This window comes from Hipposideros armiger, unplaced genomic scaffold, assembly GCF_001890085.2.
Source record: "Hipposideros armiger isolate ML-2016 unplaced genomic scaffold, ASM189008v1 scaffold_117, whole genome shotgun sequence".
Taxonomy (NCBI): Eukaryota; Metazoa; Chordata; class Mammalia; order Chiroptera; family Hipposideridae; genus Hipposideros; species Hipposideros armiger.
Genome location: NW_017731467.1, coordinates 2,571,961 through 2,594,530, shown reverse-complemented (window position 1 = coordinate 2,594,530; position 22,570 = coordinate 2,571,961). Strand labels below are relative to the sequence as shown.

The window sequence follows — 22,570 nt, the reverse complement described above, 5'->3', positions numbered from 1 at the left end:
CAATAAACAAATAACTGTATTGGAACACCCTCCCTACTCACCTGATCTGGCCTCCAATGACTTTTTTCTTTATCTGAAGATAAAGGAAATATTGAAAGGAAGACATTTTGATGACATTCAGCACATCAAGGGTAACACAACGACAGCTATGATGGCCATTCCAGAAAAAGAGTTCCAAAATGGCTTTGAAGGGTGGACTAGGCGCTAGCGTTAGTGCATAGCTTCCCCAGGGGAGTACTTTGAAGGTGACCATGAAGGTGACCTCATTCAGCAATGAGGTATATAGCACTTTTTCTAGGATGAGTCTGTGAACTTAATTGTCAGACCTTGTATACTCTTCTGATTGAACTCTTACAACAGCCTTATGACATTAAAAGTAAGTAGTATTACCTCCATTTAGAGACGAGCAAATTTAGGCTGAGAATTATTAGGTAAACACACCTGCTAAGGGACAGAACCTGGAATTGAGCCCAGGTTTACCTGCCTCCAAGACCTGAGTTCTTTTTGCTAGTATGCTGTTAATTCATACCCACATCACAAATAGCATGTCTGTCCCAATAGAGACCACTTCCACTTCAAGTAGACAGCATATCCATATCCTGTAATTATTAATTACAGTAATAATTCTGGAAGCAGCTTCCTGGCCAGGGCACATTAAGCTTCTTATTCATGATATTAGTCTCCCACCCCTCTCCACCATGGAAGGGAAGAATGGAAAATCAGAAAATCCAATTCTAGACACTTTCTTAATCTTTCTACTTTTTTATTCATGTAAGGTTATCTGTTGACCATCTACTGTGTTTTAGCTCTAGCTGTATATATTAGGGAAATGCTGGTGTATAAGATGTACAATGTCCTGATTTTATGGGGTTTGCATGCATACCTTTGGAAAACTACCTTACCCTTGAGGTAGGGTAATATGATTAATAATAAACGAAGTAATTTAAAAGTAAATTTTTTGTTTTATAATAGCTTTATTGAAATATAATTCACATACAATAAAATTCACCTTTTCAAAGTGTACAGTTTAGTGGTTTTATATATTCACAGAGTTGACGATCACTAATATCTACTTTTAGGATATTTTCATCCTTCCAAAACAGAAGTCCCATACCCATTACCAGTCATTTTCCATTCCCCCCTCTACCTAGCCCCTGGCATCCACTAATCTACTTTTTGTCTATAGAAATTTGCCTATTCTGGACATTTCCATATGTGGTCTTTTGTGAGTGGGTTCTCTCACTTAACATAATGCTTTCAATGTTCATCTGTGTTGTAGCACGTTTCAGAACTTCACTCCTTTATATTGCCAAATAGTATTCCATAATATAGATACACAGAATTTGTTTAACCACCTATGAGATTAATGGACGTTTGGGTCATTTCCACTTTTTCACTATTACAAATAATGCTGCTGCAAACGTTGGTGTACAAGTTTTTCTATGGTTTCAGTTCTCTTGGCTGTATGCCTAAGAATAGAATTAATGAAGTCATAATAAAAGTCATATGGTAACTCTATGTGTAACGTTTCTGAGGAACTGCCATACTTTGTTCCCAAAGGGCTGTACCGTTTTACTTTTCTACCAACAGTGTACAAGGGATCTAATTTCTCTACATTCTCACCAACACATGTTATTGTCTTTATTCTTACAGCCATCCTAGTGGGTGTGAAGTGGTATTTCATTGTGTTTTTTATTTGCATTCCCTGATGACTAATGATGTTAAGCACCTTTTCATGTGCTTTCGGCTATTTGTATATCTTTGGGGAAATATCTATTTAAATCCATTGCCCTTTTAAAAAATTATACCAGTTGGCTTTATTTGTTGTTGTTGAGTTGTAAGAGATCTTTCTGTATTCTTAATACAACCCTTATTGAATATATGATTTGTGAATATTTTCTCAGGCAGCTAGAGATGTTAAACAATTGTCACTGATTGTTTTCAACAAATAACCTAGAGATTGAGCTGTTCTTGCAGAGACAGCTCTGAATCAAGTTAAATAAAGGTAAGTCCTGCAAATGGAGCTTCTCAGAGAGCTGCCAAACATGACAAATACTGACAGTTCTCTGGGAATAGGGTTTTCGAAGACCTCCAAACATGTTCTAACCCGGTGGCATCTAGGCTGCTTGTTTCCACAGCTGCCAAAGTTGTGAGGTGGTTGGTTTTCAAAGCCATGTGGAACTGGGGAGAAAGGGATGGTAATAGTGTAAGTTAAAATGCCACACAGCTCACTGGACATCCTGAGATTCATTTTCCTTGATTAAGTGTTTTTTAGACTACTTTAAGCCTTTAGTTCATTTCCAGAATTCTGAAAAGTTGCTTTTGATTAATTTTTCCAGTGTTCTTGTTGCTTTTAGGAAGGAATGGATTTTTGGAGGTCCTTATTCTATCATTCCAGAAGTGCTTCTCCCAATAAACTTTTTAACAGAAGTATAACATGCATAAAGAAAAAGGCACAAATCACAAGAGTTCAGCTAGTGATTTTTTATATTAACCATCACCCTAATCAATCAACAGAAATTTACTAGCACCACAGAGACCTCCCTCATACTCCTTACCAGTTATTAACTGCCCCCTTTAACCAAAGTAAAGTGGCATTAATCATCACAAGATAACTTTCCTATCCAGTACCATCATGATTTTTTCCAACTCTCTGTTTGACTATAATTATTCAATCCCCCAACCCCACATCGCAACCACTCTGTCAACACATCTACTATAATGGCATCTTTCTTTATTTTACTTGTTAAATTTATTGTTTTTATTTTCAACTTTTTAAAAATTATTAACTAGCCTACTTGGAGTACCCACTAATCTCTGTCAAGCTCCCCCAGCCTCCCAAAATTCTACTATCATCACAGCCATTCTCCCATCACTAAACCAGGCCCTGGAGTATTGGCTGTAATTCTCCTCTGTTCCTCTTTCCAAGACTTGCAGACACCCTTGATCATCAGCATAAATACAGAAAGCTGGAATCTCTTCAGGATAAAATTAGATGGGTTTTCATAAGATTTTTGCACAATCTCCAAACATTCTGATTTGTACAGATAGAGAGTTCCTCTGAGGTCTTTGGGACAAGCAATATCCTTCCATGCAAATTCGTTTGCTTTTCCTGATCACGGCTTCTCCAGCTGATTCAGAGTCATTGTGGCATCATAATTCAGCTCAGCGTTTTCATTCCAAAGTTGTTCCTGTTGAGGAAATCGCCCAGTGGGAAAGCAAGGGAGATGAAGACCTTCCTTGGGACAATTTATGAGGTGTGGAGACCCAGATCCCTTTCAGTGTTTTTTCTTTATCATGGATCATTAGCCAGTGGAATAGAAGACGTTCATGATGGAGGATAAAGCAAGATGCAGTAAGTCACAGTGATATGGACATTTAAGAGTAATTGCTTGAGAAGTGAAAGGGGGTCAAAGTGGTTGAACTTAATGGTACAAAGAATAACCAAAGGGTGGGAAAACCTATAAACTGAATGAAAAGTTTGGACAAAGATAAAGGACCTGAAGTAACTAATAAAAATGACGAAAAAACTAATTCTGTCTTTATAAGAATATTTTCATCATAGTAGAAGATAAGAGTTCTTTAAAAGAGAACAAGGATCAAATTTTCCAGAATCCAAATCAAGATAGATGTATGTATATTGTATCTTCTCTACAACATTTTATCATGAGTAGTGAATAAAACAAAAAGTGCAAAACAGTATGGTGGTTCCTCAAAAAATTAAAGTAAATAAATTTAAAAATTAGGATTACCATATGACCCAAAAATTCCATTTCTAAGGTATATACCCCAAAATATCAAAAACAAGGATTCAAACATATATATTTGTACACCAATGTTTATAGCAGCGTTATTTATAACAGCCAAAAGGTGGAAACAACCCATATGTTCCTTGATGGATGAATGCATAAACAAAATGTGATATATACATACAATGGAATAATATTCAGCCTTAAAAAGTGTATTTGCTAGGACATCCAAGCCACAGATCAGATGGCTTAAAAAAGAGAAATTTATTTTCTCACAATTCTGGAGGCAAGAATTTGTTGCCACAAGAAGGAAATACCTGAAACAGGTTTCCTCTACCCTTTGACTTCCTCTCTAGGGGTCTCCAGGTCTGGAAAAGAATGTGCCCAGTTGGAGCAACTGGCCCCACTCTCCCTCAACTCCCATTGCTAGCTAACCACCAATTGTCAGGTTTGAAGATGTGGTGCAGGGCATGCTTATACCCTCCATTTTTAACTTATATACATACCTTTTTAGTCAAAGAAAATAATAAGAGTTTCTGCTGTAAAAGTGTTCCTGGAGATTAACACAGCTGATTTCTTGACAAGAAGACATCTGCTTACAGATGAAGTGGCAAAAAGTTTCTTAAATTTCTGGACATCCTCCAAAAATTTTTTTGGACTATGCAACAGAAATAAAAGGCAGAGAAATGGCTCTGAGCTGTGACTTAATGGTGACAGCTTTGTGCACATCTTTCTGCTCCCCAGAACATTTTGTGGTACTCATCCTGTTGATTTTTTTATTTTGATATTTCAAACATAAAAGGTGGTAGGTGACTTCAGCTTGTGGAGGAAAACAAAAATGTTTTGTGACTGGGAAATATATATCTTTAAGAGATTTATTTCATTCTGTTATTAGGTGCCCTAAGTAAGGAGTAATCCAAAAGAAAGAAACCAGAACTTTTCAGGAATATTTGCTTTTCAGAAGTGTCAGCTGGTATTTTCTTTTTTTTTAAAGATTTTATTGGGGAATTGGAGAAAGGGAACAGCCAAGTTGTTGTCCTTCAGTCTTAGTTGTGGAGGGCGCAGCTGGCTCAGCTCCAAGTCCAGTCGCCATCCGGCCGCCCGTTGGCAGCTCGCGGCTGCTTAGCTCAAGGTGCCGTGTTCAATCGTAGTTGCGGGTGGGCGTAGCCCACCATCCCATGCAGGAGTCCATGCGGCAACCTTGTTGTTAGGAGCACGTGCTCTCACCAGCTGAGTCATCCTGCCACCTGTTGGCAGCTCAGTGGCAGCTCAGCTCTGGTGCAGCTCACTGGCTCATGAGGGAAACAAATTGGCAACCCTGTTGCTCAGGGCTCGCACTCCTAATCAACTGAGCCACTGGGCTGCCCCAGGTATTTTCTAACTTTAATAGCCCAGTCAGGTTGACTCAAGTCTCTCTGAAACAAAGAAAGAACACTGTGTGTGTGTTTGAGTTAGAGTAAGATAGTTCAAGTCATGTCTAGGCGTGACTCCTCCCAGTGGACACAATACAAAGACAATGCAGGAGAATGGTGGTCACCTAAGTGTGGCTGTTATTGGTCTGATTGTTACAATGTGAGACCATTGCAATGTCTTAGCCCTCTAATAGCTTCTACACCATTCTTCTCTGTGATGAGCTGCTCTCTAGTGAATATTTTTAAAAGTTTATCTTTGAGCCTCAAGGATCTTTCCTTCCTGACCAAGAAGGTCAGAGTTCATCTGGGGACAGTTATAGGAACTAGCTCCTCTTCTGCAGTGATTTCTAAAGCTGATGTTTAACGTTTCATCAGTTGCATGGGAAAGACCAGAGCTTCATTGTCTTGAGTTGGGTTGGCATCTCTCACTAGCACAGCCCATAACACATAATGAAAGCTCCATAAATGTTTGCTGAATGTTCTACGACTGGTCCTGAACCAGTCCCATTATTTCTAGAAGCATCAGTCATTGAGAATGTAGTCTTAAACCCCAGTGGATCCAGATTTGGAATTTCCATAATTGTCCATCTAAAAATAAATAGGCGTATTATATGTTTTGTGCTTTTTCACTTGCTGGGTTTGCAGAAAGACAGTGTATGTTGGTGTTCCCAATTTACCTTTCTGATTTATATGTTTTGAAATAGACTGAAATGGAGCCCTACAAAAAATAGCATGCTGATGGTATTTGTGTGAGGTTGTTTCAGTCTTTTCTCTATAAACAAGTAGTAATTTTATTGGTTTTGCACAAAAATAAACAAATAAACAAACATGATTTTTGCAGATTTTCACAACTCGATCTAAACCCTCCTTTCTCTTAAAATCTCTATCAAGATGGTGCTCTAACAACAGTGGAGGTGTAAGCAAAGGCTTTTATGATCACCTCTAGAAATTCTGTTTAAAAAAAGGGATATTGTCTATCCTGGATTACTGAAATAAATCATGGATATTAATTTACTTTGAAAGAAGAGGAATGGTATACTTAAGTTAATTCTCAATAATAATAAGCTCTATTGTAATAGTAATAATCTATATGGTCATTAGAATCTACATTGGATTTTCAAATAGAATTCACATGCCTGGACCCCTCCCTTCAACATTCAGGCTCATTATGTCTTTGGTAACTAGTGCAAAACACTCATTTTGCAGATGAGAAGGTCCATGCCCAGGAAAAGGACTCCCCTCTTCTAGGTCCCCAGAAATTGATGGCAAAGCCTCGGGACTCTCAGGCTGGGGCCCTCTGCCCAGGGAACAGCAAACTCCTGCCTGCCAGCTGAGGATTGATTTTACATTTTTAAAGGTTGTAAAGAGAATGAGACAGAGACCATATGTGGCCCGCAAAGCCTGAAATACTTACTCTCTGGCGCTCTACCAAAAAAGGCTTGCTGACTGTCACTGCCCTATATCATGTCGGAGATAAAATGTTCACAGCCTTACTCTGGGGCTGACGCCCTGAGAACCTGAGTGTGAGGTGGAGGCTGTGGTGGGTTTGCTTTGGGTTGACTTAACTAAGCTAGAGCTATGTTTCCACAAAGTCTCCTTGCACGGTTCTGAGCTAGTGTGGGCTGCAGGAGGTCCTTTGCCTGAGATTTGGAATGTGGAAGTGAAGCAGCAGTTGGATTTGTGTGTGTGCGCGCTCAGAAGGCCGGTTTAGGGCACCAGGCATCATTCTCTGATAATTCACCTTTTTTGGGGTGGCACAGCAGCCAGACCTGCCCTGTCCCAGCTCCTCCCAGCTCTCCTCCCTCAGGTCCCCGGATGCCAAGACCAAAAATGTGTTCAGCTCCATGGTGAAGGATGCTAGGTCCTGCTGCAGGTCAGCAAAATCATCCACGTTGGAGGCTGAGGCGGGACATGGTCCCTGTCCCTTCTCTCGGGTTCCAGCTCATCCTTCCACATTTCCGTGATCCTTGGCTGTTCCCAACTTGTGTATATCCTTCCTGCTTGCCTGCCCTCCTGACTTTCGGGCCCCACCCCAGACAGAGAAGCAACAGCCTTCTGTACACTGTTTAACCATTTAGCTGGCTCCCACAGGACATCTTCAACTTGTAAGAAAATAGCATTAAAAATAATATTTTGTGTTTCCAGACTTTATGGACCCCAGACCCCTTTAAGCTCTGGAAACCAGTGGAACTAGGAATGCTACCTACAGAGAGATATGCATATTCATGTGACTCAGATAGCACAGTCTCACTCCTCCAGGATCAGAGTCTAGAAGACTTTGATCGTGAATCCCACTTTTCTACCTTGAAAAGGAAAATCACCAAAAATTCAGACAGGTAAACAGTCATGCAAATGTGCAGGTGAGTTTTTAAAAACGTATCTGGAGGCATTGCTCTCTGAAATTCAATTAAATAGAACAAAGGCCAACAAGTCATCTCTAGTTTCTTCGCAGGTCTATAGTTTTCAGGGGTAGTGTTTCATTGATTTAGTAGTCCGCTGTCAATGTAAATTTGGCTATAAGACCTCCCTCCACCTTCAAGTTATAGCCAAGGCATCGAGCCACTATAATTCGATATAATTCCAGGTGTGGGCATTCCCAGGAGGTCAGGTCTGTGAACACATCCTTAAGGGCTTGCTTAGTTGAACTCCAAACCGTTTGTTCCCATGAGAGCCTCTTTCCTTCTTCCAAGCATCTCTAATAGGATGGAAGTTAAAGCGCGGCCTCTGCCTCCCCCAGCCTCCCCCCTGGCTTGTCAGCGCTGTCCCTCTTGTCCCTCTTGTCATGTGACCTGGGAGACCCTAGGAGCTCTCATTGGGAAGAGAGAGGGCCCCAGCTCTTGGCCAGGCAGCTCTCTCACGCTCCTCCTGCATTATTGCCAACAGCAGAAAAACAGGAAAAGGTCATCATTTTTAAGTTCCTTCGATTTGCTTTTCATTCCTTTACTCCCCCACTGAGGTCATCTTTGAAGACTAGCTCTGTTTACAGTGGGCACTGAATCTTAATTTATCATCACAGTTCTTTCTCCTTGAAGAAGACTTCAGAGTTCAGAGCAAACAGCAAGACGAATGTTTGCTTTGGTGATCTTTCATCATTTTATCCTTAGTAATGACTATAGAAGAGAAAGGAGTTTGCTCATAAGCAATAAATATTCTCACAAAGGGAAAATGTAGTCAAACAAAACAGATTTTAAAAACTCATTGGTGTGTTACAGAGTAAATAATTGGAAAATCTTTGGATTAATGCTGATACTCAAATCATGAGCACATTTAAGATTTAATACTCAGATCTTCTACCCAAAAGACAGTGCTAATGGAACCTGAGCTTTTAGGTGGCAGGGAGGAATATCATTTTTATTTTCAAGAAACTCATTTTATTCTGAAAGTTTCTTTGGTTGAAAGAAAAACTTGAAAGTTGAATTACAATGGACCTTGAAAATGCCATGGCTGTTTATATCTCCCCTCCCCACCAGTGCGTCTAAGGAGTAGTCATTTTCATTATATTCTTGAAGCCTTGTTTTGGTTTTTGTTTTTTTTCAAGTTTTTATTTGTTACCAAAATGAAGAAAATATTTTAAATGATAAAAGCAGTACATATTCAACTCAATAAGGCATATAAGAAAACGTCAGCATCACCTGTAATCACCCAAAGGTAATTACTACTACAATTTGGTATATTTTCTTCTGAATTCACGTGTGCATACACACACACACACACACACACACACACACACACACACACGCACGCACGCACGCACACTCATACACCACAAAAGAGTTGTTTGGCTGGACTACACCTGTCTAAGGGCATGACCCAAATGAGTCCTGATTCTGCCACTTATGAAATGTGTAACTTTGGGCAATTCTTAACCCCACTAAGCCAAGGTTTCCCAAGCTATAAAATGGAGAAAGAGAAGAACAACCCCTTACTTAGAAGGTGACAGAAGAGTAAATGAGAATATGCGTGTAAAGGCTTATCACAGTGTCTGACTCACAGTAAGCCATCAACAAATGTGAGCCGTTATTAGTTTGTAACTCTCTTGTCACTTCAAAACCATGTCACTCGACAAGCCTTTTGGTAGCTTTGAAAAACTATCAGTTCTCATCCATTTCATCCTTGTCTTAGTGGGGATTTGCATGTATTTGAGCTCTTCTACAGTTAGATTCCTGAACCTGCAATTAGAGTCATTGTTAATAATAATGTTTATGCATATTGCAGTGGTGTGCCAGCACTCTCCACGCGCCAGTTATTTATAGCTCACAACAGCTCTGCAAGGTAACTGTCATTATCCCCAGTTATGGATGAGAGAATCCAGGCTGGCAAAGAGCCGAAACCCAAACCCAGGCCTCCCTCTTCCCACTGGGCTGCTCACCCTCACTCAGCCCAGTCCCAAATCCCAGCACTTCCTCCTGGAAGTCTGGAGATGAGCCTGAAAGCAGCTTCCTGGCCAGGGTCCAGTTGGTTTCTAATAGAGCAATAACTGTCTGCTAGGCAAGGAGGGCACCCTGTCCCAGACAAGAGAAAGCTAAAGGAGTTCCTCACCACCAAACCAGTAATAGAGGAAATGTTAAAGGACTTCTTTAAGAAGAAGAAGGAAAGAAAAGATCAAAAATATGAAAAATAAAATGGCAATAACTACATATCTATCAACAATTACCTTAAATGTAAATGGATTAAATGCTTCAACCAAAAAAAATAGGGTGGCTGAATGGATAAGAAAACAAGACCCTTACATATGCTGCCTACAGAGACTCATTTCAGGTTGAAAGACACACACAGACTGAAAGGAAAGGGATGGAAAAAGATATTTCATGAAAATGGAAATAAAAAAAAGCTGCGGTAGCAATATTTGTACTAGACAAAATTAAACTTTAAAACAAAGGCCATAACAAGAGACAAAGAAGGACCTAGTAATTCCACTTCTGGGTATTTGTCCAAAGAAACACAAAACACTAATTTGAAAACATATGCATCCTTATTGTTCATTGCAGCATTATTTACAATAGCCAAGGTATGGAAGCAACCTAAACTAAATGTCCATCAATAGATGAATGAATAAAGAAGAAGTGGTATATATACACAATGGAATATTACTCAGCCACAAAAAAAAATAAAATAAACTCTTGCCATCTGCAACAACATAGGTGGACCTAGAGGGTATTATGCTAAGTGAAATAATTCAGACAGAAAGACAAATACCATATGATTTCACTTATACGTAGAATCTAAAAAACAAAATTAACAAAACAGAAACAAACTCAGATACAGAGAACATTTTGATGTTTGCCAGATGGGAGGGGGTTTGGGTGGTGCGTGAAAAAGGGGAAGGGATTAAGAGGTACAAATGGTAGTTACAAAATAGTCGTAGGGCTGTAAAGTACAGCATAAGGAATATAGTCAATAATATTATAATCACCATGTATGGTGTCAGGTGGGTACTAGATTTATCAGGGTGATCACCTTATAAGTTATATAAATGTCTAATCACTATGTTGTACACCTGAAACTAATATAGTATTGTATGTCAACTGTTATTAAAAAATAAAATATTAAACAAAGAAAGGAAGGTACCCTGGACCAGAAGTCAGGAAACCTGGATCCCTAGAAGCTCCTACATCCTTCTCATTGCATTTTCTTTCATTATGGAGTGAGTATAGTAATTATATATCTTACCTTTCTCATGGGGAATGAAGTGATAAATAAAAGTGATGATAACACTAATAACATGATGAACGTTTTAAATAGCTATGACATTACTTTCCTCTCTACCACCATGGCTGTTTTTAATGATGTTCTTCATGAGTCTGGTCATTCAACGTTGTTCTTTTTTTATGCGCTTGATACATTAACAACTCTTTCTTGACCTCACTACTGTCCTTCCTTCCTTTCTAGCCAACCCACCCAGGGACCACCCCTGTCTTGGCAGATCTTGCCAGCTACCTAACTTCCCTGTCTGAGTCTTACCTACAGTCTCTCACTTGCAATCCTAGTTGCTCTCTGTGAAAACTGAAAGTAATTGCAGGGTTAGTTCCCCCTTCATCCCCTTTCCCCCAGGCATACATTTATAAATGGGTTAAACTCTCCACTTCCTGGGGTAGTAGTAGGTGTGCCCTTTGTAGGGCACCATTTGTAAACAGCATGGCTTTTGTAAACAGCATGGTTGAGTTGAGCCCTGGGATCCCGGAGAAGTTTGGAGCTTTATCTGGTCCTTTGCTTTTCCCAACTAGAACTTTCTCCAGCTGATGGAGAGCAGTGGTGGACCAGATCAGAACTGGGGTTGGAGTTGCTTTTCTGGAAGGATTTTCTGGGGCTGGCAAACATGGGGCAATCAGGAAGAGGAATCTTATCCTTAAGGTCAATTTGGAAGAATTGGGGGATGTCTTACTAGACATTCAGTATTTCCTTAATGTGGTTCACTGACCTGTAAAGAGGAGATGTTTTGATAGATCATCAACAGAGCAAGTCAAGGTGAAGCACTCAACTGAATGATAATTGCTTGTGAAGAGAAGATGGGTCAAAGTGGTTGAACTTAATGATGCACAGAGTGATCGTGGGAAGAGAATTATAAACCGAGCGAGAAAGTTGGGCAGTGGTGAAGGAGGGACTTCAAGTGAGCGATGAAGACGATGATTAAAAACCCATCCTTGTAAGAAGACATTCATCAGAGTGAGAAACAGCACAAAGGATAGTTTCAAGATGTCCAAGATTTAACAATTTGCATATGTTTTGTTTTCTGTATAATTATTTCCCTGAATGTAGATGTGATTTTTATAAAACCTGTGTAGTGAGTACAAACTGGGGTTTATTTACCAAATAAAAAATTCCCATGCAATATCTAGACATACTTATACTTTAAAAGTATTCACTTTTAACCTAAACTTGTAATTTAACTGGGTCTCCTATATTTTATCTGGCAACCTTGGTACAAACCTGTGGAAGGAAAGGCGCCAGCCTGTGGTAGATGTGGGCCTCTGGGGAAAAGAGGAGTTCCTGTGATACTATCCAGCTTTAACTCTTCTTAGAGTCTATGAAGGGCCTTCTGGGGACCACAGCACTCACTGTTATAAAGCCACCTGGCAGGGCTGAGAGGTGCGCCAGCCCCAGAGATGGGCAGTGGCTGCAACGGATTAAATACTTCTAAGTTCATCCTGGCCAAGTCCCAGTTCTCGGGGGTAGGTCAATGTGAAGACCTCTGTGGGCTGGAATTAGTTCCTTGGGTCCAGGGAACAGGGCAGAGGGGAGATGGAACAGGAGCGTGAGTACATGGTATAGGCCAGAGAGGCAGAGACAAGAACGTGGATCCATAACACTCTGGGATTATGTCCTTGAAGAGAAAACATGCAATCATATGCAATGGACAGGAATACATGTTAACGGGATTAAGGCTGGGTAGGTTACCATGAAAGCAAGTCCTTCACTCTTGCTGTGTATCCAGCTGGTATTAGAAAGCAGGCACAGAAATAGTCCCACAGCCTGCTTGCTTAGCTCGGTGACATCTCCACTGCTTGTTCTTATAGGGGCTCCAATGAGATCCTTTCCAGCAGGTTCACTCTGAAGGGCACACCACAGCACTCTATGGGAAGAATCACCTGACTTTATTGTCCAGAATCCTCCATGAACTGGGGGGTCCCCCGACCTCTGTAGTTCCACAGCTGAAGCACCAGTCAGAGGTGCTGGGGAGCTGGCATTCCTGAATTCTCACAGCTCAGCAGGCAAGGACAGAGGTGCCTATAAAAATCTTTCTAACCATACTTACCTTAAAAATCTCATTCCACAGATGAAAAAATATATATTTCTCACGTCCATTTTGGTAACTACAGAACCTTACTGCAGACTGAGATAGTGATATTTCAAGTGTTTGCTGCAGCTGCCTCTCCCGCTGCAGCATGTGGACTCTGGTAAGTGTCCTTCAAACGTTAGCACACGGACTCTCAAGGGTAGATTATGGTTGTCATCGCTTGATAGTCTCTATGAAAATATTTTAAAATAAATTTCAGGCAATATGAAGAGTGGCTAGGGACTTTCCAGGCAAGAGGACAGACATCCGCAAAGCTCATGAGTGAATTCACAGGTAACCTTTTCCCAGTTGGTGTGAGTTTCCCATGTATAACCTTGAGGAACTTCAGTGTCAGAAATTCTTTCACATTAAGGTCCACGGGAGTGGCCTGGCATCTTTCTTCATTGGTACAACGGGAATAATAATAGTGTCTGCCACATGGGATTTGGGGGGAAAGGTGAAAAGCAAATACAATAGCTTGGCCTGATGCCTGGTCCATAGTAAATGTCCAATAAACATTAGCTGTGATTGCTTTTACTGTTATTGTTGTTGTTAATATCAAGGTAGTGGTAGTTGCTTTTCTAGTGCCTACACTGATTCCTGGTTCATAGTAGACATTCACGAAGCAGATGTGGGAATGAATACATTTGGAAGTCTCCTGATTTGTATTCATTCATTTAACAAATATTTATTGGGCACCTGTATGTGCCGTGCACAATGCTAGGCCCTGGGAATAGTAAATGAGGCCACATGACCTTATCCTTGAAGAGTTCATAGTCTAGAAGGGTAAGCAGACAGTGATTGGGCAGTGAGGATGCAACTGAAGCACCAAGGACATATTGTAGGGGAGACTCAGGGTGGGATCCCTGGAGAAGGTGATGTGTAAGCTGATTCCAGAGAGAATAGGGATCAGCCAGGTGAAGGTGGTTAAAGTGGGGATGACAGTCCTGCTTGGATGTATTCAGGGGCCCAAAGCAAGAGAAAACCTCTCTCGTTCTCACAGTTCTACGCAGGTAATTTAATTCAGGATATCTCCCGGCGATGCTTAGAGATGACTGGAGACTACAATTAAGTCTTAAATTTTCTCATATACAAGTACACAAAAATCTCTCATGTATTCTGACTGTAAAAGATGGAAATGGAAACATAGGCTTTTATTCTTGGGTTTCCAGTTCTGGCAACCTATCCTGTTGGAGGCTTTGCATAGTAATTGCACGTCCTTGTTTGCTTCCACCGTATTTTTCAATTAGCATTCTGGATGAGAGCTCATTTGACGGGGCTTCAGGTTGTATGAGGTTGTTGCAGGGGTGAGTAGTGGACAAGGGATGAGAGATTGAACAAATTCTTTCATGGGTTTCTGGCTCTTGTGTTGTATTATTCTTTGGAGTGGGCGTTTGATTCAGGTGAGCATTAGCAGGGTTACAGCAAGTCCCTGGGGAGGAGCTGGCCTTTATCTAAGTCCTTCAACTCTCCTAGCACCAACTTTGACATCACTTTCATTGGGCTCAAGCCCCCAGCTGTAGAGTGGGTTAATTTCAGAATTCCTTGCATCGGGCATGGATAGTTGAAGGTTCTGGTTCTAGGTTAATTAACTCCCACCCAAACCCCTGCCATGGCTAGACCACACCTTCAAGTCAGGTGTTTACCAGCAAAGTATGTTAGGACTCATACGTTCATGTACCCATTTATGCATAAGTTTACTAAAGAAGGATTTAATTTACTGAATATCTACCATAAGCACAGTACTGTAAAAAACAAGGAAAGGGAAGAGAACAGGAATTTCTATTCTTAATAAATTTTTTTTTTAAGATTTTTATTGGGTAATTGGGGGGATGGGAACAGCGCTGGGGAATTGGGGGAAGGGGAACAGACAAGTTGCTGTCGTTTTGTTCTTCAATCTAGTTGTGGAGGACGCTGCTTCACTGGCCCAAGTTGGCACCATCATTGCGCTCTTCCCAGGCGAGGCAGATCAGTCACCGGCTTCTGGACAGCCGCTCACAGCAGCTGCTGGCCGCTCACGCTGGCTGCTGGCTACATACGGTAGCCCATGGCAACCCACTACAGCAGGGGCTGCAGCCTATGCCGTCGCCAGCAACTCATGGCAGCCCAGCTCCAGGTTGAGCTGTTGTTCAGCATCTTAGCTGTAGAGGGCAGTGTCACTGGCCCTCATATGTGGGATCCGAACCGGGGCCCTCTGGCATCCCAAGCGAGTTCTTAACCATCGCGCCACTCGGCCGGCCCTTAATAAATTTTTAATGGCTTACAGCAGGGTTTCTCAACCTCAGCACTGTTGCTACTGACATTTTGGTCTAGATAATGTTTGTTGTGGGGGCCTGTCCTGTGCTTAGTAGGGTGCATTGCTGGCCTCTACCCACTGGATGCTGGTAGCACTGCTCCCCACAGTTGTGACTCTCAAAAATATCTCCAGACCTTGCCAAATGTCCCTTGGGAATCAAAAGCTAGTGGCTGAGAATAACTGGTTTACAATATCAGACATCATCCTAGACACTTCCTTTATATTTTCTCATTTAATCTCCCCTCCCCAATAAGCCCTTAAGGAATATGGTTTGATTATGAGAGTTGGAAATGTTAAATGACTTACCCAGAGTCCTGTGGGTAACAATTATGGGATTTCGACTTTAAATCTAGGTCTTTCTTCTTCTACTACATCTCCAGACTACCATTCAATATACAGTCCCAACCCCAGAGGAACTTAAGCTCTAGCTGGAGAGATGTCATGTGAGCTGAGTAAGTTACAGTTGTGTTCATTGAAATAGGTGATGTAAGCACATGGAAGAGAGAGCTAACAGTGGGCCAGGGAGGGCAGGAAACAGCCTGCAGCGATCAGCATGTTCTTTGACTACTTCTGGATAAATACCCTGGGACAGTAATTTTGTGTTGAGGAGCAACCAGAGGTAAGATTTGGACAGGTAGCATTTAAGAGCAAGTGCTGGCTCCACAGGGAACCTGAGTTCCAGTTCCTCTACTAGCTGTATGCCCATGAGCTAATTAGGTAATCATTTGGCCCAATTTCGTTGCCTGTAAAATGGATTGATAATAATAGTACACAGTCTTAAGACTGTAATCAGGATATAGTAAGTTAATATGTAAAGCACTTAGAACAAGACCCAGCTTCTGGTTAGTGCTCAATAGATGCTTGCTACTTACTACTTGATTCTGTCGGACTTCAAATAGAGTTTGGAATCTATACTGTAAATAGTGGAAGCTTTCGAATCAAGGCCTGCAAAGATGGTCCACAAGTACTGCAACTCCCCTTCTTGTGTTCATGGCAAGATCATAAAGTGGAATCTTTGGGTCGAAAACCAGCCTCTGATTCCATGAAATGTTCCCAGAGTACCAGTGTCAAATGGTTCCACCCTTTCATGAGAGCTTTGGGTTTGAAGCATCAAAGACATCTTTCCGACAGAGATTCAGAGGAGAAAGAGGCAGCCTGGCCATCTGATGAGACATTCATTCACTCATCCACGCATTCAATCATCGTTTACTGACTACATTTTTTATTCTGGGCATCATGTTTCTATTAATTACATCTGGAACACCAATAAGTCACCACTCTGCCCATGCTAACAGTTTATTGGATAGAATTGTCATTGTTCCTTTTTTAGACAATTCAGTTATTTCTGTGGCTGAGGTTAAAATCCTGAGGTTTCTTCCCATGCTTTGCTTGGTACCACTGCTGGTCTTTGTAGTTGTAGAGATCTGCAAGACTCTGGATGTGGTTGGGGAACCTTCTCCTGGGAATTTCCTCTTTCTTCCTCTCTCCAGCTTTCTATAGCTGCATAAGGTTTAGATCTGTTAGCAAACACTTGGATAATTATTCCCCTCTCTGTTTATAGACTCAGGATAAATTGTCCTAATGGGAAAATATCTGCCCTTTGGAGTAATTTGCATCAAGGCTTTTAATTTTTTGTTTGTGTGTGGTTCGTTTGCCTTCTAAAAATCATTTTGATGTCTACTTCACTCATGTATCATCTATTGTTGATATACAACAGCACCCAATAAACCCCTTTACAAATCTCTTCTTGATCTGAAAGTAGTTGACTTGGGAAAATATGTGACCCATCCCTATGCTTTCCCATGGATGCTGAATTAAAGGAAATGGCTGGATTTTTAAGACTCTTAGGGGACATCTGATAAGAGGCCCATAGAAATGAGCCACCATAGCGCTGACCACCAGCATGCTGGAAAAACTCAATTCAGCTCAGTTTGTCTTAAAGCATCACAGTCATAATGCATTTGTATTCATTCAGCAGTCATGAAAGATGTCCTATATGCAAGGTCAGACTATAGGTGAATAACCAAGTGTTTCTAATTGATAAAATACAGGTGAACCTTGATCGGGTTCTTCACCTTTGTGGGAGATAGCTATGCACCCAGCCAGTCGGAAGGCAAAGTCAGTCCTCTCCCACCCTTCCTGCGATGGTGGGAAAAAAACGATTGCATCCCCCAGGTGATGTAAACCTATGGAAGGCTTGGTTTTTAATCATTTTGGGCCAATAAGCATAAATGATTCTTTTTGCAATGTTTCTCCCCTCCCAAGAGCTAAAAATACTTAATGATGGGAGGCAGTGGTGTAATGGTTAGTTAAGCACACCCTTTTGAGTCAGACTAAATGGATTTGAACTGGGACTCCAACATTTACTAGCTGTGTTACTTAACCTCGTTGTGACTCAGTTTCCTTGTGTTAGAATAAGGCTAACTTTTCCCGCTTCACAGGGCTACTGCAAAAAAATGAGAAGTAATCTACGTAAAGTAATTAGCACAGTGCCCAACGTAATTACAGTAGGAGCTTAATAATTCAGTTATTATTATCCTTATCATCGTCAACTAATATTTGTGTACCCACTAAACAAAAAGCAATGTATATACACAGAAACTATATAGAGGAGTGAGTCTATAAAATATACTTATCTATTCCATGTCTAAAGTTGGACATATTCTTAGATATACCTATCCCAATAAACAAAGAGTGAGATGTGGGCATGTGTTTTGGGGCAGCCTTACATCCTCGTGGCACCTTGTTTGTGAATTAGAGAACATGGACACTCAGGATCTGTGCTCTCACATTCAATGGAGAAATGAGGAAAACTGTGGCCCTAGAAGGTAGTGAAAGAAATTCTCTAGCCTGGCTTCTGCCTAAACATGTAAGACTATCACTTAGGATGGAGTCAGATGGGCGAAGATCTCATTCACAGTGATGTCAGTGTCAAGTCAGTTATATTCCATCAAGCAAGCCTCCTTTATCCAACCCAAATCTAAATCTCGCTTTTGTCTCTTACCTCTGTCTTCTGTGGGGATGTAGAACAGCTGGTCGGCATCCTCTTTATAATAACCCTTCAAATGGGAGACTGTTACGTTTGCCTTTAGGCACTTTTTCATTCCAGACTAAACAACTCCAAATCCTTTAACCTTCCTTCATAGGTTCTATTTTCTGTCTCTTTAATCATTTAGGTTCTCCTTTGGAACCTTTCCAGTGTCTCCACATCGCCCTTAAAATAAGGGGCCTCAGACTGGACATACCACCCTAATAAGAGTCTGTCTGCTGCCAAATTCTCTATTATGGGGGAGGGAGAAATGGTGAGAAGCACTTCCCTTTCATGTCAAACTCCCACCCATGTGAATTCACCCCAGTGTCGTGCAGCGTATTTCTTATCAGTAAGACACGCAGATTCATATTAACTGCATGGTCTGCTATGATCCTCATGTCTTTGTCACTTTTTCTCAAATCTAGATATTAAATCTTTTTGTGCCTGTCATTTTGATCATCACCCCTCAGGATACTGCTTTTGTAATTAGCCGCCATGCTGAACTCTAAACTGTTTTTAATGAACCATTTCCTTCATGTGTTGAATCCACTTTGGATTCTCCTAACTTATCAACAGCTTCTAGTCAAATTAATATTATCTGTAGACTGTGGATGTGCACATAGCAATTTTAAGTATTATTTAAACCAGACCCAGTATAAAATTGGAGGCCACATTTAAGCATCCCCTTTTTTTTTACTGAGCCATTTGATCTCTTTTCCAGTCAACAGTGCAACGCTGGTAAGGGAAAAGACAGACCAGATCATATCTTTGTGGCTTGCTGATGAGAATCTCATATGCATTTGAAGCTTTCCTGAAATTAAGATCTTATACAGGTGTGGTTAAATTTTAATTCCCAGCACATACACACCCTAACCTGGGCTTTGGCAACAAAGTTGGTGGGGAAAGGGGGAATATTTATTTGCATTCTACTTAAAATCATGGATTTACTTTAAACAGCACGGGTTTACACATCATGAATTACCTATCAGATTGAAGGAGTAGAGAAGGTTAGAAGTAAAGCATTAAGAAACTGTCAGTGGAGCAAGCAATGAGAAAGGAAGAAAAGGAGCACTTCTGAAATTATTATTAGAAAATTATCCAATTTGAACTTAACTCCCATAAAAGTTATCAGATGCCTGATGCCTCATAAAAGTGTGTTAATGAAACTACCAAGGCTACCACCTCACCACGGCAGGACAGAGGGAAAAGGGAAGGGGGGAGAAGCTAACATTTACTGAGACCCTTATAATATTTGTAAGGAACACTTTTTTACTAGAAAGTTCTGACACGCTTGGCTTTTTCTAAAACCAGCAGCCTAACTTGCTTTGCCCCAGGAATTGCAGTATTTTGAGGCTTGGCTCGCTAAGCTGGTTCTCACTGGGCACATGAAGTGTTCTTCTGAAGTCCACTTGTTAGTGTTGGTTGCAATACTCACACCTCCTTGAGATCCACTTTATCCTGGAGTCTGGTTTCCTTCCAGTACTTCCAAAGGAGGAATGTCACCACCTGACATTAGTGCCTGTTGCCCCGTGTGCTCTTGTGCCAACCTGAATGAAGCAACTGGGGGTAATTCCAGGACTGGTGCTCATGATGATTATTTGCCATGTGTTCTGTGGGCTGCTTCTGAGAGAGGGTAGATGTCTAGGCTGGTCTTCACATAGGTTGGCCCCTACCAGGCTTGAAGCACCCAGTCCAGAGGCAGTACTGGGAACTGACGTCTTCTTTTGCTCCCTCCTTAATAATAATTCATTGCTTTGAATTTCACCAGATCTGTCTCTTGCAAAGCTGGTTTACTTGCAGGGATGCCCAGGAGGAGAACCATAGCTTCAGAGCACAGGGGTGGGGGATGGGACAAGGGGTGGGGGACAAGGCATGAACCCCAAGAAGTGGGGGGAGTGTGTTTGCTTGTCTGCAGGTCCCCAGAGGCACAGGACTTTAGTTTGTGCCTCGATTTGTCCCATTGAACCCCACCTCTAGTTCCCCCCTGGGAGCTCCAACCTAGATCCCTCTCCAAGCCAGGTGAAAATGTGTTTTAAGCAGAAGTCCCTTAATGGTTTGAGGTTTGGCACAGCAATGCTTTTACTTTTCAACAAGTGTTAAAGTGGAAAAATGGAATAAAACACAATTGAAGTTTTGAAAAGCAACCTCATCACTCAGTGAAAGGTGGGGTGATACCTCCTCTCTCTGCTTGACCCCCACCCCAGCTTTAAGAAAAGCAAACACCCTTTTCCTGTCTTATTTGTCTTCCCATTAATTTAAGACAGGAAGCCCTCAGTGGGTGTGATGTAAACAATTCAGACTCATGGGCCGGGCTTCCTCATCAGTTTGCAGCTGGAGGGATGGCTGCGCGCGGCCCAAGCCCATTCATGCCTCTCCCGGGGATGACTTGTTGACTGAACCCCCAGAAGACAGGAGGGGCGCAGGAGCGGGAGAAGGTATAAAGGAAATGCTTAAGTTGTGCAGTCACCGGCGATTGTAATTCAGCAGTGGTCAATTTGGTTACTCCAGCAGAAAGAGATTTCTGGAAAGTTTCCTGACATCCTGCTCGGTGTGGTGGTTGTGATCCTAGTTTGGGGTTCCCTCCACCCCCAGTAAGAACCCATGCTGCTGCTGATTATGAAACGGAGCAGTTATGAAATGAATTGATGTTGGGGGGAGGGGGGGTGGAGCTTCTCGCGGCGGCCGGAGGGAGAACTTGGGACCCGGCGAGGGTATCCGGAGGTAGGACGTTTTCTCCCTTCCCACTTGCTCCCAGGTGCCTCTGGACGCTCCTGAGCACTTCGATGTAAACAAAGTGTCTGCAGCGGCCAGCTCCCCGAGACCCTCCCCGGGGCGGTTTCCTCTTCCCTGCGAGGGGAGTGACCGGGGAAGGGGTTCTGGAATGCTGTGGAGTTTTGACAAGGGAGCCGGGGGGTGACGAGCCGAGCTGGGATTCTGTTACAGGCTTTCCCTAACCTCCCCTTACCGGGGCTGCAGCAGGGAGGAGGGGCGCTCCCACAGACATGTAGCGGGCCGAGCGGGGCGTGCGGGAACTCCTGCAGGAACCATGTTCCAGAAGGGCAGTCAAGAGGCGCGCCGTGGGGCTGTGTCCGAGGCGGGGAGCCGGCTCTGAGCAGCCCTTCCGCCCCCGGCCGGCGGCCAGCAGGTGATTAGGGTCAGGATCGCCCGGGGCGAGCGGAGCCCCGCCCAGCTCGGGAGGATTACCCGCGCCAGCTGCTCCCGACCGAGCCTCCGCGGAAGGCACGGCAGAGGAGACCCCCGAAGGTGACTTCAGAACTGGAGGTAGGAATCTGCTGACGACACAAAACCCTCAGGCTGCCCCCATCCCATCTGGGTTGGGGTGCGGATTGAGGAAATGCAGCCACAGCCTCCGAGAAAGGCAGCAAGCAGCCTCCGAAGGGCCCCGCTGTAATCTCACAGATCACTTGGGTGTCTTGTTTTTGACTTGGAGTTGCGTGTTTATAGAGATGGTTTGTGTTCCTTGGGAGGAGTAACCGAGCTGGAACTGGTTTGTCAAGGACTAGACGGAAGGAGGCGCCCTGAGTGTGTGTGATGCGCGGGGTGGAGGAGCCCTGGAGAGGGGGACGCCAGGGACAAGTCGGGTGGGGCTCCAGACCCAGGGTTCTTTTAAGAGACCTCGTATAAGAGGAGCTGTTGAAGCCCAAGAAGGGAATGTGGGGTGGGGGACGCGGTTCCAGCAACCCAGGCGTCTGTTAACGCTGCCCTTATCCTGTGCTCACTCTCCCTAGCAGGGGAACGAATCTGGGGGAGAGCAACGCTGTGTCTTCCACCAGCTGGAGGAGCTTATGACCCCTTGCGAGGTCGTGATCTCCTCTGGGGACAGATCTCTGACTCAAACTCCTAAACAGTCGGCTTGGACAACTCCCCCACCACTGATTCACAAAATGTTTTGTTTGTAGTATCCACAAATCAAAGATTTTTGAGATGAAGGATGCTTGGAAAGAGAAGGATGTTTTCTGTCATGTTGCTACTCTCTAGGAGGCAAGTTTATAAATGCCAGGAATGAAATTAAGTCGCTTATGTCTCATGACATGGGAGTAAGGAGGAGGAAACTGCAGCTGTCATCTTGGGAACCATTTCTTGGGGAAGAGATTCTATGACTGTAAACAGTAAACACTTTTCATAAAAATAGGTCAGGCTGAGTTTGATGTCATAAGAGGGATGGCATACACCGTAATACAGAAGTATCTTTAAATACACAGAAAATGCAGTACTTTCAGACTTTGCACTTCTACATTCATTTTGCAGATGAATTGAAAAGTAAGGTACAAGGGGATGATGGTCCAA

General features: G+C 42.5%; 1 protein-coding gene across 9 annotated transcripts in view; it reads left to right on the top strand.

The window, feature by feature from the left end:
- Positions 1–22,570, top strand: part of PDZD2 (PDZ domain containing 2) — a 385,588-nt gene that overhangs the window by 152,687 nt on the left and 210,331 nt on the right. For 3 of the 9 annotated variants that reach the window (XM_019647880.1, XM_019647877.1, XM_019647876.1), the window contains exon 1: positions 20,729–20,983. The exons of 4 other annotated variants lie outside the window; for them this stretch is intronic. The gene's annotated coding sequence lies outside the window, so the exon portion shown is untranslated. Of the gene's footprint in view, positions 1–19,573; positions 20,698–20,728; positions 20,984–21,006; positions 21,545–22,570 lie in introns of those variants that run through there. 2 more of the 9 variants (XM_019647875.1, XM_019647872.1) reach the window with 2 other exon arrangements.